The sequence below is a fragment of the Cryptomeria japonica genome, chromosome 10, assembly GCF_030272615.1.
Source record: "Cryptomeria japonica chromosome 10, Sugi_1.0, whole genome shotgun sequence".
Lineage (NCBI taxonomy): Eukaryota > Viridiplantae > Streptophyta > Pinopsida > Cupressales > Cupressaceae > Cryptomeria > Cryptomeria japonica.
The window spans coordinates 303,952,103-303,971,230 of NC_081414.1; the positions used below are offsets into that span (position 1 = coordinate 303,952,103).

At 39.5% G+C, this 19,128-nt stretch overlaps 1 protein-coding gene across 2 annotated transcripts in view; it reads left to right on the top strand.

The window, feature by feature from the left end:
- LOC131078945 (uncharacterized) overlaps nucleotides 1-19,128 on the top strand; it is a 167,452-nt gene that overhangs the window by 21,545 nt on the left and 126,779 nt on the right. The gene's annotated exons all lie outside the window — the stretch shown is intronic.

Here is a 19,128-nt window from a genome sequence, read left to right on the forward strand (position 1 = left end):
TTCTTTCCAATTCCGACTATCGTTTCTTAATAGAAACATCGTTTCTTGTAATTTATAAATGATCCATTGATCATTCATTTAATTCAATCAGTTTTTTACCAAATACTTGTGTATTATGGTATCGGAGCTGGATCATTAATAAAAAATTGTCAAAATTTTGAAAGATTTTTTTTTGAAATTTTTCAGAAGGTCAAATTTTTTTAGGTTATTTTTCTGGCTCCTGTGTTTGTAATCGTGTGTCTGCCATTGGGAAAATATTTTTCTCCTACCCGCTACATTTTTTGTGGCGTTTTCCTCCCGTGACCGGGTTTATTTTTGCGATTTTTTGCGTTCGGTTTTCGTCGCCTACGTGTTCATCTTTGCTTGTGATTTTTCGTCGCGAGGACTCGAATCTGCAGACCATGAAATTCTTTTTCGTGCATTTTGGGTGCTCACAGCTTGCTTGCGTCCAAGTTTGGATGGCTATCTGTGTCTGCATGTCCGTGTTTGCCTTTCACGCGCCTGTTTTCTGCGATGACCCTGTTATCTTTCCCGCGATCTCCGTCTTTCTGCAACCCGTGATTCTCTGCGAAAAAGGGTTTTAATTCTGCGCGATTTTCTGCACGATCTCTTCCTGCAATTGAGTCTTCCTAAGGTTTCTGATCAATCTAAGATTTTCACGTTTTTCTTCTGGGTTTGCAGATTTCGTATCCTGTTCAAGCCACCTAGGGTTTTTTACGAACCCTCTGTACTTTTTTTGCGGCCAAGGTTTTTCAGACAATAATACTCAAAAATCTGTTATCTGGGTTTTTCAGGGTTTTTTGAAAACTCATCTGGGTCACTGTCAAAATTTTCTGTGTGCACAAAAATCCGTACATTGGGATCCATGTTGGAAATTTCTCTTATTTCACCTCGAAATTAGTGCCAGTCTTCTGCCTCCGTTTTCTTGCATGCATCATGTTTACGCGATTTCATGCATCTTCTACCTCAATATTCGTGCCATCATTCGGTCAACCATCTTTGACCTCAGTTTTCAGCAATAGCATCTTTGATGAATACTCTGCTCGAGGGAAGTCAGAAATTCAATGGCAGAAATTATAACACCTGGAAATAGCAAATGCTCACAATTTTTGAGTATCGTGTTATTGATCAGTTGGTTCTTGGAAAGGCCACTTGTCCCATTGCAGTTGGTCCTGAACAAAATCGTGAAGCAGTAATGCTCATCAAGCTCTCAGTGATTGACGATGCTCATCAAGCTCTCAGTGATTGACGATTAGCTTCCTCAAATACCTTCCGGCAAAATAGCTGCCGAGATATGGGAGCATCTCAAGATGCTACATGAGACATCTAATAAGAGTAGAGCCTTCTTTTTGAAAAATATTCTCTTCTCTATTGTCATGGATGAGCGCACATTTCTTCAGGCTCATCTAAATCGGATCAAGGATATTCGTGATCAGTTAGAAGCCATCGACTGACAAATGGAGGAGGACATGGTCGTGATCACTCTGAAGAGCTTACCAAAGTCCTACAAGCATTTTGTTGAAACACTCAACATCACTTCTACCGGTGTTGATTTGAAGTTCGCTGATCTCTGCACTAAACTTCTGCAGCAGGATTGATGGAAACAACAGTTTGGCAGCAGTACAAGCTCATCCTCTTCAGAACAAGCATTTGCAGCTAAATCCTTTCAGAAGGATAAAGGCAAATCACATTCTTCTCAGTCTTCTCAGCAAAAATCCTTTGCTGCGTCATCAGAAGGCTCGAAGAAGAAAAATGTTCAGTGCAATTATTGCCATAAGTTTGGTCACATGAAGCTCGAGTGCCTTAAATGCTTGGCTGTACAGGCTAAAGCTAAGTGGTTCGTAGCCAAAAGAAAATGTAGCAGAGCACACTAAGCAGAGTGAGTCTGCCTTTTACGCCTTCATGGCTAAAAGACCTGCAGACCATGTCAAATCCTCTGCCTAGTATATAGATTCAGGTGCCTCACGCCACTTCACACATCGACGGGATTGGTTTACTGATTTTCAGCTCTACTCAGATTCGGTTATCTTTGGAGGAGGGGAAGAGTACACCGTTGTCAGAAAGGGCAATGTACAAATTTAGTCTGGCGGGAGGAAATTAATTTTCCTTGATGTGTATTATGTTTCAGGAATGGAACTGAACCTTCTCTCAGTCAGTCAAATTTTGAGACATTCTCCTCGGCTCGACGTGACCTTCAGTTCACATGAGTGCAGTATCATTGATCGGGAAACTTAGACAACTGTTGCTGTGGGTCTTGAGGATCATGGTCTTTTCAGACTAGTTGACTCAGGTGATTCTCAAGAGCTTGCCATTGTAGCCAAGCACTCCTCTGTTAGTACACTCTGGCATTAGCGGTATGGGCACTTAAATGTGCACTATCTTTCTCAACTTGTTCGGGAAGATCTTGTCATCGGATTGCCAGACGTCCAAACCCAGAACCTCGGAGTTTGCTGAGCATGTCAGGCTGGGAAACAATATCGGACTCCCTTTTCAAGTGGCAACTCCTGGAGAGCTTCTAAGGTACTTCAACTGGTCCATGCTGAGATTTGTGGACCTATGGCTACTCCTTCTGTTACTAGGTCTAGATATTTTCTTCTTTTTGTTGATGATTATTGTAGAAAAATGTGGTTGTATTTTCTTCATCAGAAATCAAAAGTGTTTGCTGTGTTTCAAAAGTTCAAAGCATTAGTTGAAAGAGTCTGGTAATCATATTATTACTCTTCGGTCTGATAATGGGGGAGAATTCTGTTTTTCTGCTTTCTTCCATTTCTATGAACAACATGGCATCAAGCACCAACTCACTACACCTTGCACCCCTCAACAAACAATGTCGTTTAGCGGAGAAACCACACGATTATTGAAAGGGCCTGGTCTATGCTTGAACACAAGAGTGTTCCGAAGAAGTTTTGGGTTGAAGCAGTTAACACTGCAGTCTATCTTTTGAATCAGTCTCCTACTGTGGCTGTGAAGAAGAAGACTTCAGAAGAGGCTTGGTCAGGCCGCAAGCCCAGAATCAGTCACCTAAAAGTTTTTGGTTCCACTGCCTTTGTTTGGATCCTTGGTGCTAAGCACACCAAGTTGGATGCCAAGAGCTAGAAACTCACACTCACTGGCTACAATGATAATCACAAGGTCCACCGACTAATTGACATCGAGACAGATCGTCTCATCTTCAGTTGTGATGTGGTTTTTGATGAGGGATGAGGGCCATTTCAACTCTCTCCTCCAGTTGTGGATTCCGAGGATCAACCTTTGAAGGCTTCGGACTTGGGTGTCCGTCCTCCATTAGGTCCACCTGATGGGAGGGCTCTAGCTGTTCCAACTCCTGCACCTATCCTAGTTCCTTCTTCTGCAGGATCACCTAGACACGCAACTACACCACCCGACTTTCCTTAGGATTCATCCGATCTTCTGTTAGATGAATCTGATCCTGTTCCACCTCCTGCATCTGATGTTGGCACTTCTACTCTCCGGCCTAAATGGTGGGCTAAGACACTTGCTGATCTTCATGATGATGAGCTCATCGAGGGTAGAACTACTCGAAAGAAGAGCAAGCAGCCTGATTATGTCAATTTTGCTCTCATGGCCAGCATTCACAGTGTGTATGAACCACAAACATACACAGGTGAAAGGAATACTTGAGTGGGAACAAGCTATGGCAATTGAGCACCAGAGCTTCCTGAAAAATAACACTTGGGTTTTGTCCAATCTTCCTCTAGGGAAGAAACCCATTGGATGCAAATGGGTCTATAAGTTCAAATATAAGGCTGATGGTACCTTGGATAAGTACAAGGCTCGTCTCGTTGCCAAAGGCTTCTCTTAGCGTGAAGGAATTGATTACGAGGAGACCTTTGCTCTGATAACAAAGATGAGCATCATTAGATTAGTCTTAGCCATGGCAACTTAGTGTGGCTGGAAGGTCCATCAGATGGACGTGAAGAGTGCCTTCCTGAATGGTGAGTTATAGGAAGAGGTTTATATGATGCAACCTCCTTGATTCAAGGTTGCCGGAAAAGAATACCAGGTTCTCAAATTGGTGAAAGCACTCTATGGCTTGAAACAGGTTCCTCGGGCATGGTACATGAAAATTGATAAGTACCTCACAGATCAGGGTTTTCAGAGGGGTTCTTCCGACTCAAATTTGTATGTCAAGACTATTGGCAGTGATGTCATCATTTTGGTTATTTATGTTGATGATCTGATCCTCATTGGCAACTCGACATCTTTGATTTAGGGAATCAAGTAGAATTTATGCTAGTCTTTTGACATGACCAACCTTGGGCTTCTGCACTACTGCCTAGGTGTTGAGGTTTGGCAACAGTCTCATGCCATCTTTATCTCTCAGTCCAAATATGCCAGGGCTTTGCTAGACAAGTTCCGAATGTAGGACTGCAAACCTGCATCTACACCTATGGAGAAAGGCCTGAAGTTGTCGGCGAAATCCAGTTCTCTAGTTGAGAATGAATTCGATTTAAGGTAACTAGTGGGCAGCTTAATATATTTCACCTCCACTAGACCTGAGCTGAGCTATGCAGTGAGCTACATTTCCCACTTCATGACAGCTCCTACATCAGAACATTGGGTTGCAGCGAGGCGGATCTTGCACTATGTCAAGGACACTTAAGACTTTGGTATCCTTTATGGACGGACCAAAGATCCCAGACTCATCGGTTACACAGATTCAGATTGGGCATGCTCTATTGATGACAGAAAGTCTACATCCGAATATGTCTTCAGTTTGGGCACAGGTGCTATCACTTGGACCAGTAAGAAGCAACAGGCCGTAGCTCTTTCCTCGACTGAAGTTGAATATTGAGGAACAGTCAAAGCACCTTGTGAGGCAATTTGGCTTCAAGGGATGCTTTTTGACATCCAATTGTCTCAATTAGGTCCTACACCCCTCTTCTCTGTCAATCAAGGGGTGTTGAAACTTGCAAAAAATCCAGTCTTCCATGAGCAAACCAAGCATGTTGAGCTTCATTGTCACTTCATGCGCAAGCTGGTTGAAGATGGATCCGTGGATTTGTAGTATGTTCCTATTGAGGACCAGATTGCAGATATACTCACCAAGTCCCTACATCTAGATAAGTTTGTTAAGTTCAGGTGGCTCCTTGGTGTAGTAGGCAGATTGACCATTAAGGGAGGGTATTAGCATGATATATCTTCGTATATTTCTTTCTATTTTGTTTAATGGTCAATATTATATATTTTGTACATATTAGATTCTTTCCAATTTCGACGATCGTTTCTTAATAGAAACATTGTTTCTTGTAATCTATAAATGATCCATTGATCATTCATTTAATTCAATCAGTTTTTACCAAATACTTGTGTATTAGGAGTGGGAAAATCGTCTTCATTCTTGTCTGAGGAGTCTTCATCAACAAAATTACCAGCATGCCAAAGAAGATCAACATTTGCAACAACTTTACTTTTATCAACATCTATATCAGGAACATCCATGATAGTAGAAACATGAGGAACAACAAATACCTTTGTCTTCATTGATGAGCCTAAATAATGGCTCTATTTTGATAGATTTTTGTTATAATATTCCTGCCTAGGTCTTGTGATTAGATGATATTTGGATCAGGATACTCTCTTAGTTGATACCTTTTAAGTGTTTCTAGAACTGATTTGTTTGATACTAAAGGTTGTCATATAATGGTTTTTAAATGGTTTATATATGCAAATATCTAAATCAATCTTAAGTATGGTTTAATTTATATCATGTTAGCATTAGTATATACACATGGTGCAGGGTCGCCAAAGGAGAAGGAAAGACTAAGTGGAAGTTTAAAGAAGCACCAAGCATGTAGCCACAATGCAGACCCAGTCAAAGAAAATCACCATTAAAGGAGATTGAAGCCACTTGACTAGTTCTTCACCAGAATGATTTATGAGACATTTATAACTGTTCTTAGTGGAGCTTAGATCTAGGAAGCAAGTCATGCTATATTTTCTCAGTTGCAGGACATATGTTGTTCTGTTTTCTTGCGCTGACTTCTTTAGTTTAATAAAACCTGTTCGCCTATTCCGTCGGAATGTGGTTGATCAGTTAGGAATCTGTTATAAGTTTCCATATAAATAAAGGGGTCTCTCTCTCCTCTTGGGGACAAAGGAGAACAGCCATAGTATTTGTAATACTCAGTCTTCCGATACTCAAGTATTTTCACAGTCGATTTGGAATTAAAGAGATCAATATGATTTTAAGTTTAACAATTGTAATCTGAAAGTTTTGGATATACTCACTCAAGGGGGGCCCACTTGGTGAGTAATCCTTTGTGTTTTCCGATTAGTTTCCATCTTGCAATAGTTGTTGTTTCGACAATTGTCTGTTCCTACAGCCACTAGAAACAGTTCCTGTGTCTGTTCCTGGAGCCATAGCGGCAAAGTAGTTTCTGTTCGCTTGCCAAAACATTATCGTTTAGTAGTAGTTGCTGAAGTTAGTTCCAGTTGTGAATTCTGATTAATTATTAGTTCATTGTGATTTTGCATGTTTACTTCAAAGAATTTCCTTTCCTGTAATAATATAGAATGGTTGTGATATGAACTTGGTGCACATACAGTGCTGGCCCATTTTAAGTTTACGTCCCTAGTCGATAAGTAAATGAGCCTTTGCTATAGGAAGGCTAGCTATTCAAGGATGTTCAATCTTTGAATTGTGTTTTATTACTTAGTTGCCATTCTAGTTGTGAGGACCACCATTTTTGGCATCATTGCCAGGTATGGTGCCAAACTAAGAACCTGTTGTAACCATTAGTTTTAAGTTTTTTTTTAGTTAGCTCTTTGAATTTCTTCATTAATCTGCATGCACAGGAGGAGAAGAGATGCATTAGGAAGATTTCTTCCCTCACATTCCACTCAAGATATAAGATCAGATCAAGCACCTGAAGTAAACCCTTTTGCAAAAACTTTTGTGCAAAGTAGAGGTGTTTTTAATTTGTCAAAAGGAGACCTAGACTTCTTAAAGGAACCCCTAGAGCAAAACATTTTACCTTTAGTTCTTTATCAGGGACCAATGGCAGCAAAGCCTCCACCTCTGCCTGTAAACCCAACATTTGAGTTTCCCATTCCTGACTAGCATGATAATGCAAACTTGAAGAATATACCAGCTTCTTCTCTTCCAAAAATTCATGGTTTGGTAACAAAAGATCCAGATACCTTTCTGTTTGAATTTGACATCCTCTGTAGAAGTTATGACTATACCACTGATGCCCATAAACTCAAGGTATTCCCTGCTACTCTGAAAGAAGCTGCTTTGAGATGGTTTATGAGTCTAGGTAGAGATGTAATCACTACCTGGGAGGAGATGAAGACAAACTTCTTGGATAAGTATAAAGATTATTGTAGGGGAATGGACTGACATGGTGATGATATCTTTAGGATGACACAAAAAGAAGATGATTGCCTGGAAGATTATTTGGAGAGGTTTCTATTTAGTGTCAGAAAATCCAAGCATAGCACTTTGAGTGAAGAATCCATGAAGTTGATCTTTCTAAGGGGAATTGATGAAGATTGTGTTGACTAGATATTACTCAAGTTCAATGGGATGACATCAGATAAATCTGTCAAAAATATTCTAGAGCCGCAGCCAAGAAGGGAAGATACTATAGGCTTGGTTCTTCAATTGCAAAGGCATCTACAACAGTTTCAAGAATGGAGACAACTCATTTGTTAAAGGACTTTAAGGAGGATATTATTAACAATATGGCTACTTAGTTGGATACACTTCAAGCAAGAAAGAAGCATGAGGAGGCAGAGGCCATGCTTGCTGAATTTTGTCCTCATTGTCGACAAAAGAAGAAGGACTGTAAATGTAAACTCCTAGCTACAATTGATAGCCAACAAACTTCCCCAGATTTCAAGCCAGTCTATGGAGATGATGAACAACTTTTTTATGTTGCACAACGAAGGCGTTGGTCTGCAACATAAGGTATGCCACAAGATCCATTGTCATTTTCTAATCCTTATATGAACTTCAATGCACAAAATAATCAGTGGCAACCTCCATACTCCCAAAATTTTGGAAATTATACTCCTCTGTCTTGGAATAACTCTCAAAACCCTTGGCCTAATAATAAGAGTCCTTCCTCTCAATGGCAGCAACCACAAGGGAATTGGTCACCACCTCAAGGTAACTAGCAACAATCACCACAATGGAGGGGAGGATAGTAATGGGCGAACCAATCAACAGGTTTCTTGTAGCCACAACAATAGTCCCAACAACCGCCTTTAATGCCACCAGCTCCTAATGCTACTCCACCCAAGCCAACCCAACTACCAACACAGCGTGTGCCAAATCCAAATAACAAACCCCAACAACAACAAGAAGTTTTTTCAATTAATCCTAATCAGTATCCTGCATATTCTCTCAATATAAGTGATATTCACATACGACCAGGGACAACTCTGCCTACTCCATCTCCTCCAGTCATAACAAAATTACCATCTGAGGAGATTGCTCAGGACACTACACCTGATCAACTTGGAAACCCTGAGCAGGTTCATCAGTCTGAGACTCCAGGCACACATGTAAGAACTCCCCCGTTTCTTCAAAGATTACAGATAGAAGTGTCTAGGCAGCAGGATGATATAGCTTTTGATCTTATTGATCAGTTAACACATGTGTAAAGATTCCACTGTTTCAAGCTATTAAGGATATTCCCATATATGGAAAAGCTATTAAGGAGGCATGTGTGAAGAAACCTGAGCGAAAGAAAAAAGACCCAAAAACAGTGCATGTAGTAGGACAATTGGCTGATATTATGTTAGGAAAAATTGCTGTCCCTAAATATTCTGACTCAGGTAGTCCTATTGTGAAGGTAGTTATTAATGAAACTCAAATTAAAAATGCCTTGATAGACTTAGGAGCAGCCATAAATGTGATGACTAAGGATGCCATGCAACAACTCAGCATTACTAGTCTTAGATCAACCCCAACGGTCCTGCAGCTTGCTGATAGCTCTACTGTTCGGCCTAAAGGGATGGTTGAAGATATTGTTGTCACATTAGATTCTTGGGAATACTCGGCTGATTTTATAATACTCTCTCCTAAGGCAACATTGGGGGGATATCCAATCATTTTGGGAAGACCTTGGCTTGCTACAGCTAATGCATACATAGGTTGTAGATCAAGGAACATGACCATTTCAGATGGTATTACTACTAAAACTCTTGCACTTTATTCTCCAGCACAACCACAACCTGATAAAGAGCAAGTAGTATGGCTAGGTATAGGAGAAGAAGCAGAGGAAATTAATTCTATTTAACAACTAATGATGTTAACCAGGGAACCATTCATAGAACTTCAAGAAGATGGTACGGTACTCTCTAACATCATAAGAAATCATTATGGAGCAGCTCAATAGTCATCGGGTATACCAGCAAGTCCTTTGCATACTCTTCTTCCGTCTGCAAGCTCTTTAGATTCTCCTGCAGCCACAAACATATTTAATACACTATTACGACAAGAGTTCCAAACCTCTTGTCTATCTGAAATATCTAATGTTGAGTCAGTCACTCAAATAGAGGTTGCCCTAGGAAGAAATCTGAATGTCAATAGTGAATTAGCAGCACATCAAAGATTGTCATTAATAGAATTACTCAAAGCCCCAAAACAAGCCTTCGCATGGGATTATCATGACATGAAGGGATTAAATCCTACATTGTGTACCCATGGGATCTATATCAGAGAAGATTGTAAACCAATTAGACAACCCCAGCGAAGGATTAATCTTGCCCTAAGGGAAATAGTTAAGGAGGAACTACAAAAGTTGTTTAATGCAGGATTCATTTACCCTATTTCAGACAGTCAATGTGTTTCTCCCCTGGTTATAGTTCCAAAGAAAGGAGGGAAATGGAGAGTTTGTGTGGACTATAGGGAGCTCAACACTGCTACAAAAAATGATCACTTTCCACTTCCATTCATAGATCAAGTGTTAGATTCTCTAGCAGGTAAGCAATACTTTTCATTCTTGGATGGGTTTAGTGGTTATAATCAGATCAGAATAGCTCCGGAAGACCAGGAAAAGACCACCTATACCTGCCCCTAGGGCACATATGCCTATTTAGTTCTCCCTTTTGGTTTATGTAATGCTCTTGCAACCTTTCAAAGGACTGTCCTCAGTATATTCTCAAATATATGCCATGATTGTATTGAAATTTACATGGATGATTTTACTGCTTATGGAGCCACCTTTAAGGAAGCATTACAAAATCTTGCCAAAGTGTTGCATCGGTGTGAGGATCATAATTTATCCCTAAACAGTGAAAAATGCTTCATGATGATGCAAGAAGGAATAGTGTTGGGGCATCGTAATTCTCAATTAGGTATTCAAGTAGATCCAACCAAAATTGAGATAATACTTGCTCTTCTTGCTCCTGCAAAACAAATGGATGTAAGAAGTTTTTTAGGCCATGTAGGGTACTATAGGAGATTTATCAAGGACTTTAGTAAAATGGCAGGACCTCTGTATTCTCTATTAACAAAAGATACCGAGTTTGAATGGACAACTACATGTGAAGTGGCTTTTTCTAAACTTAAAGGAGCCTTAACTCAGGCCCCTGTGCTTAAAAGACCTGATTGGTCTCTTCCTTTTCACATTCATACAGATGCATCTGATTTTGCAATAGGAGCAGTTTTGGGTAGAAGCAAGGAGTTTTGGAAAATGCAATTTATTATATCAGTAAAAATTTGCAAGGATCAGAGTTGAATTATACTGTCACTGAAAAGGAAATGTTAGCCTTAACCAAAATAACCTTGTTAACCTTGTTACACCATTTGACAAATGGGGCTTAGACTTTGTTGGGCCAATTGATCCATCATGAAATGGTCGGTCATACATTCTTGTTTGTACTGACTATGTCACAAAGTGGGTTGAGGTCAAAGCATTCAAGCATGCTAGGGATAATAAGGTAGCATAATTTTTATATGAAGAGGTCTTTACTCGGTATGGAGTTTGCAGAGAAATTGTAACAGATCAACGGGCACAATTCACTTACACTTTGATCACCGCCGTGGTTAATGAATACAATGTAAGGCATAGAAAATCCACTCCCTATCATCCTCAGGCGAATGGACAAGCAAAGATCACTAACAGGGACCTTGAATCTATATTGACCAAAACAGTAGCTCTTAACCGCAAGGATTGGTCTAGCATGTTATTTGAAGCAGTATGGGCTTATCGAACCACTTGGAAAACCACAATGGGGTTTAGACCCTTTGAAATGGTATATGGGACAAAAGCAATGATGCCTGTGGAATTTGAGCATAAAACCTTGAGAACAACCATTGTCTTGGATATGACTCTTTCTGTAGCACAAGAGGAAAGGCTTCTGCAGCTTAATGCCTTAGATGAGATAAGAAAGTCAGCCCTGCAGCACACAGAAACGATTCAAAATCAGCGCATGATCGCTATATCAAAGACAAATCATTCAAGCTAGGTGATTGGGTCCTTCTCTATGATTCAAGGTATAAAGATAACTTGGGAAAATTACAGACTGATGGTTAGGACATTATGAGATAGTTGAAACATTCTCTAATGGTGCCGTCCTATTATCCACAATTGATCCTGTTAAATTTAAATTGTTAGTCAATGGTCATCATCTGCGCCTGTACCACTAGCCTCTTAGCAAGGACGAATTCCTAGAGCAGTTCTCCACGCCAGAAAATGCCGAGATTCCTGCAGCAACTGGCGACGGCTTTGCCGTTACCTCTCCATCCTAAATCTTTGCTGCATGCTCATAATAAATACTTCCATATCTGGTGGAAGTACATTTGTGCGCAATAAATATTCCATTATGTATTCACTCATTTCTTTCCACTCTCTTCATTCATTTCCACCTTGTTTTCCGTGCATGACGGCTCAGTGTCTTTTATAATAAATTTCTTCAGCTGCAGTCATTATCACGTGATGTTAGGTACGCTCGTGTGCATTTATTTTTGTTACATGTATATAATTAAACCATATTAGCTATCATTATGATATTTTGCAGTGTCCTTTTTCAGTCCTCCTCTGCATGTGTGGACACCTGTTAAACCTTAGGTTTGGGGGGGGGGAGTATGCTAATAATTACTCTAGCAGATAATTCTTATGTCATCACAGATTGAGTTTTAATTTTTCAAATTTTTGGTTTGAGGTGATATTTTGTACTCTGTCCTTTTGTCTGCCTAGAGTTATTTTAGAATTGCAGCTGGGTTCTGACCAAATAAGAGCATATTGAGTATATTTCAGTTGCAGAATTAGGCAAATTCACGCCATTAGTGAGTAGAAAGTGTTATTGCTGCAATGGGTGGTCCACTTGTTCGTCATGAGCCGACAGTTCATGAAGTCCTTCTTCAGGACCAAGATTGTGAGCCAGTATTCTGCAACAATCGTTGGCTGGATTATTTTCTGAAGCTGACTGAGTTTAATGAAGAAATTGCAAGGGAATTTACCCGCACACTTTCAGAAGGAGAAACCCAAGTAAAAGGTTTGAGAGTTGTGGTGATAGAGGAACGGATTGCAGAAGTAACTCGGTTGCCAACAGACAGAGAAACGTACCCAGAATCTAAGGATGCACGTGGTGCAAGAGCAGAGTTTACACGGCAGGGAGACCCACCCTTAGTAATAGACAGACAGGGAGCTAGGTGAGAATCTCTTCTGCTCGAATGGAGAGCAGTAGCATTATATGTTTTCAAGCTTCTGAGTCATCTACACCACAGGAGAAGGATGAATGTTCCAAACATATTGCACAACCTTCTTTCCATAAGCGCAACAGAAACCCAAAAAGGTAGGCCTCACTTTGTTTCTCATCACTGCCTAATTAAGCCGTTGGTTGAAAGATCTTTAAGAGATGTCTCTCCAATGTCTTGGAATGAATTTGTTGAAATTAGAAGGTTTAGAGTAGAAAATGTGGTTTTAGTGGAACCACTTCCATCTCAAGAACAAGAAAATTTTGAAAATCTTGAAAAACTTGGTTCCCCTATTGAACCCTTATCCTCCAGAATATCATCAGAGCAAAATGTTCATGCAACAGAGGAACCCTTACAAGAAAAAGCTACAATAGGGGTTCCTTCTCAAAGCCTAATGAAAAATAGGGCTACTGCACAAAAGGAAAAAGGTAAAGTAAAATAGGTTGACATAGAAAAGGAGGAGAAAAGTAAAAGTGAGAATTTACCCTCTCCTGTTGCCAAGAAAAGCAAAGTTACAAAAACAATTTCTCCTATAACCACTAAAGTAGTTGAGGATTAGCTATAGGAAGCAGTCCTACAGCCGCTAAAGGAAAATCTTAGAGATGCAGTGGTAGGCTCTAGAAAAAGCTTAAAAATCAAGACCAATCAGTGGAGCCAAATGTCACCATTCTGGTTGATTCTCCAGAACAAGAGCCACACAGTCCACCCCACAATGATGTTCCTCCTTCTCCACCTAGGGAACTCCAAAGGGAACAAGAAAAAGATGAAGAAGAAGAACTCCAGGACATTGATGTGCAGCTGCATGAAGAAGAAGAACTGCAGAACATTGATGAGCAGCCGCAGGGAGAAGTAGGTTTTGATAGGTTGGATAGTTTAGCATCTGCTGTAGAACAGGTTATTGAAGCAGGGAGCAAAGTTGAAAATTTGAAACCTAGGGCACCTATTCATAGACCACCTACTTCCCTTACCAGTCATGCAGTGACACTTGCCCTTTTACCAGGAATGGGAATTGGAAAAGGTAGAAATGCAGAGGATAATTAACCAACAGAAGAAGATTATTGAACAAAAAGACGAGGAGATTGCTCAGCTTAAAACTAAGGTGGAAACGGTAGCCACTATGGTACCACAGCTAATGCAATGTCGAGCACCTCCTCGTGTTTACTCTCTGTATTTAAAAGAACAACATTTCTGTTTCCAAATGATGAGAATTGTCAGGGATTTAAGTCCCTCATTGCAGACACCTGAGGAATTCTATCATGTTTATCAGACATCTCCTCCAACCATTAAGAATCTGCTTTGTGAATTTTATTTACATAACTATGTTGTTCTTGATGATGTTGATTGGAATCCTCTCCTCTACATTGGAGATATCCAATTGAAAGCTCTCATGTCATGGATGCAAAATGAAATAGAAAGAGGAGAGCAGTTCCAGATGCATAGAAAGGAAGAATTTGACTTTTCACTGCCATTGAGGGCTGAATCAAGAGAGCCTATAAGACTTTATTTTGACTGGCAAAAGATTGTATATCAGCCAGATTATGCAAAAGATATTCTACCCTTAAGAGAAGAGGTGTATAAAGAATATGAACAAATGGCTACAAGGGAAGGACAAGTAGCAATAGGACATTTGGTCCAACGTTGGAATAGCCTACCAGATGAGTTGAAGCAATTTGAGCCACACTCCTAACAAAATACCATGCATCACTAAAGAGAGCACCCAAATATATGCACCTGGGAAGAACAAAGGGAAGACATTGGTTGCTTCTCAGTTTTCAACCTCCACTCCTCCTATGGCCACTGATGGGATGCAGGGATAATGATCCACCATATAGTGAAGCAACAAAACGTACCAGGTGGACGAGATTGGAGAAAATGAAAGGATTTTACTGGAGTTTGTCTGCAGGAGGTTCTAGGCAGGTTACTCCTGGCAATTTCAGAATCAATGCCAGAATTCAGAATTTTCCTGTTTTTGGAGGATCAACAAGAAGTTAGGTTAGGGGGAGATGATGAGCCTAATAATGGCTCCAGATCCCTTATCAATGCACTGTATGGAGGGTTGGCTTTGATAGACTTGACAATAGGGCAATTGGATTTTTCTCGACATTCAAAGGCTCTTTTATTATTATTATCATTCAAGTCAGTAATACGTGAATGGGAGTTCAATTGAATGGGACACTTAATGACATTATCCAGCTTAATAAAACTAACTTGAATAACAATACAATGTTGATTGTTCACAATATTTAGAGGGGATAACTCTTCAGATTTGTCACCGATTTTTAAACCACCATCCATATCCATATTATCACTAGTAATGTGAACATCATTATTGCCCACAATAATATTTTCTTTAGAATTCTTTTTTAGGTGAGAACAATCCATTTCAAATGGCCATACTTCTTACAGAAGAATCAAGTAGTTAGTGTTCCCAATCCATTAATTTACAAGTATAAATTGAACCATGCAAATGAACATATACAGAGTCAGGGAGACTAATATTAGGCTTTAAAGAAATCAATAACCTTGCATTCATATGTGGAAAAGATCTTGTATCTTCCATATAATAAATTTTCCTAAAGGCTTAAGGACCCAAGGAAGCAGGAACCATGAACTTGGAGGAATGTCTCAAATTTCAATCAATTTAGGTGACAATTTTAGAACATTTTCAGGATTTGTTGTGGAATCCCAAAGAAATAGAGATCTTCCAACATTATAGAAACTTTTAGAAGTTTTTCTCTTCTGTATACTCTACTCTTGGGGTAATCACAGAAGCCCTTTTTGAATCATACAACAAAATGTTATGTATAGACTCAATTTTTATCCTATATAGAAGCCAACCAATCATCAGTTGTTTTTTTGCAGGCAGAGCCTCAAGTGTGAGACAAACAAAAAAGTTCTCAAAGATAATACAGATGGTTGCTCACCATATATGCCATCTGCTTACTCTTGTGCTTGTGAGGCCACTTCATTAGCTTGAATGAAAAACTCGGTTTTTTCTCTCATGACAATTATTCTCCTGAGACCAAAACTTCTTTGAATTACAATGCATTATCTCCAATGCCCACTGTTGGCTCATCAGTACCTGCCTCCATCAAACCAAGGGCCTCTACGTGCGTCCACATCCAAAACAAACAGATTGAACCCCTTGCTAGAGTTTACAGTCTAGGAAACAGGTCCTAGTACACCCCAAAGCCAAAAAAAAATGAATAAACGTGGGTAAAAGCACAATTCAATCTAGAAATTAATACAACCAAACAAGGGGATGCTAATAATAACAAGCAAAATCCCCTCAATTAGCACAAAACTAAGACAGAATCACAAAGGTGACCAAGATAACGCAAGTAGAAGAAATCAAAAGGAGCAAGAAGAAGCAGAACAATGGAGGATGATTGTTCATCTTTCATCTTTCCTTACTTTTATTTGTATTTTTGTTTGACACACTTTAATGTCACAAGTTTTAGTTTGGAAGTCTTGCATTGCAACCTGTCAAGAATAGAAAAATACATGTTTTTGGAGTTATTCTTATTCACATCTTTGGGAGTGCAATTCACCAGTCTATCATTTGTAATGAAGCTTTCCTTCTGGTTATGCTATACAATGGGTGCTTCCTTAGTGAAAGGTGAGCTGCAACTTGAAGTTACATTTTTGGAAAATGCCATTCAAAATACACCTTTCTGATATTACTATCAAAGAAAGTCTTATGTGACTTTGATAAGTATGTAGTCTTGAACTAGTTGATTGGGCACACATTGAGTCTGATTTATTATAATGTAGTGTATGATCTGGTGTATGTACAGTGTTCCACATGGTATCATTGAGGCAGAATTCGATGTATAGACGGTTTGTCTAGAGAGTATTTTACAACACTTCCAACATTATTTCATAGGATTTATTCCTCTATTTGATTCAACTACTAGGTAATAAGATATCCTTTTTGAGATTTTTAAGACTTTTGAGCAGGTTGCTTTCCACATATCTTGAATTAATAGAAGGGAATACTAGTATGATGATGATCAACCTTTACAATTTCTGAAAATTTGTGGTGTCTCCCATCGTTGTCTAAGGAGAGATACACAAGAGTCTAAGAAAATAATGTAGATATTAATGGTTTGTAGTCAAGAAATTTAGACGGCCTAGATTTCTTCGTTCTAGCATTGAAGTTTTAAGCTAGCCTTAGAAGTGAACATTTTATATAGATTACTAAAGGCTGTGCAGCCCACCCAAACTATTTTAGGTACCAGAAGACAAAATGTCTTAGATTTGGTGTTGATTAGTTAAGAAAGTTGTTACATCAGCTTTCTATCTAGAAAGAAAGTAATATTAATATCTAAAAATGACCAAAAATAAATCAACAAGATTGGAATGTATAACGAGTATAATACCAAAAGATTAGGACGAAAAAATGGCCCTTAACATAAAACATACACAAATGGGGTCTCTAACCTAAAGAAGGTATACTTACAAGCACGTTCAATAGGGGAAGAACAAAGTGAGGGGGCATGGACCCTTCGAGGTAGGAAAAAAAGACGATATAGGTGAGCAACCAAAGTCATCAAGTGTTTGTGTTTTGAGATGCGTTGGAGGATCCAACAAAAACGTTATCAACCATAGTGGAGTACTAATGTAGACTTTGATAATATCCTCTAGGTAGAGTTCAGAGCTAGTGGGTGGCATGTTAGACAATCCTACAAGGAAGTCAATGCCATGTAGAACACTCCTTAACACTCAAGGTCAAAGAACTATTAGTAGTGGGCAAAAATCTGCTAATGTGATCGTATTGTAACGTCCCCTTCAACTTAGACTAACAGGTTGGATAGTGAACTCAAGCAGCTTAGTCTTCACAAAAATGTGTCAGGAGGTTTCCTTCTTGACTTGCCAGAGCATTAAGCTTAATCACTCCAGTTAAGTTGCAGTTGAATTTGAGAACTTCTCTTTGGGATCACTTAAAGGCATTTAGAGCTTTAAGTTATCATTTGTCTTAAGTGATTTATCTAGTGAGAGAGTGAATGGGGAAGAGAGAGATAAAAGGTGTGGACATAAAGCAAACCATATAACTCTAAGTTGGCCATACCATTGGTGAGGAAATATTAAATGGGAAATAATCTCAAGTTAAAAGTCATATTATAAAAGGACATTGAGATGTTAGGGTTTCAACCCTAATTATCGCGTCCCAAGGAGAGAAAAGAATAAGGTGGCTTGAAGAATCATTTTGGAAGGCATGTTATGAAGAAATATTTCTGTTTTGTAGAGGGTTCTTGGACCAGCCAAGAGAGCAGCTTGTGGGGACGATAACCTCCATGAGATTTAGCTACTTGCAGGGGTGAAACATCTCCCAAGGGTGGCAAGAGAGATTCCAGCTCAGGCTCTCCATTGTGCAACAAGTTTTGAAGAACTTTCTTAGCCAAATTTGAAGTGTGCTACTTGCTTATGTGGCTGTACCATTCCTAGGTCGGAGAAGCTTAGTAAATACTGATTTAGGATTATCATTTGCATAGTTTGTTATCAGCAACTAAAATCAGCTAGTAGAAGATTTTGCAGCAGTTTGGAGAGGCATTTGGGACCAGTTTATTGAGTTTCTTTAATGGTGGGTGAGTGAGGTGGTTGCTTGCCTAGCCGACCCCCTTTGCAGCTCATTTGAAGGTCATTCCAGCCTAAACTTCGTTCTAAGTAGCTGTCCATCAGCAGAATCACATATCCAACACAATATCTCAGTTTACAAGGGTTGCAGCAGTCAAAAGGGGTTTAATACACATAAATCAGATCCATATCATAAGAATTTAGTGTGAGTTCAGCTTATGAGTGAAAGAGAACTAAGATATTTCACCAGGGGGTCTAGGAGGTGTTTGGCAACCCCGACAAGTCCTAGAGGGAGATACCACATAAAAGGTATTCTTGGAATACTTCCCAGTACACCCTGTGACAATATAGATTCAGTTGAAGTCATGGCAGAAGAGGATAAGGGATGTGCTGGTTCACTTAGTTCCAATAGTAGAGCAGAGAAAAAAATTGACACCATGATGGATATGATGTCAAGATTGTTAGCCAAGATGGATGTAAACACACAACCAAGGGAACAGCCAGTTAACCAAGGTGAGACCAGTGGATCTAGTCCACAATGATAGGCATATTGATTAGAGTGAAGTGTACATTGCCAGAAAGTCATCAGGATCAGTTTTGAGACCCCTTCAACCCACCTTCACAAGAAGGGAAGATACCACACCTCCACCTACATAGGACACACATATGTCCTTAGCTGAAGAAATCAGGCAAAGTACATGACTCTTCCTCCTGATATTAGAGACATGTTAACTCTAGAATACTTTCTATACCAAAGGAGACATAGACCCGGTGGAGTAGGAAGAATGGAGTATAGGCCTCAATATGTGCAGAGGGATTTGCAATAGGTGGTGGGAAAGGTCACTATAGCACACCATGATGGTAGGGATAGGTGT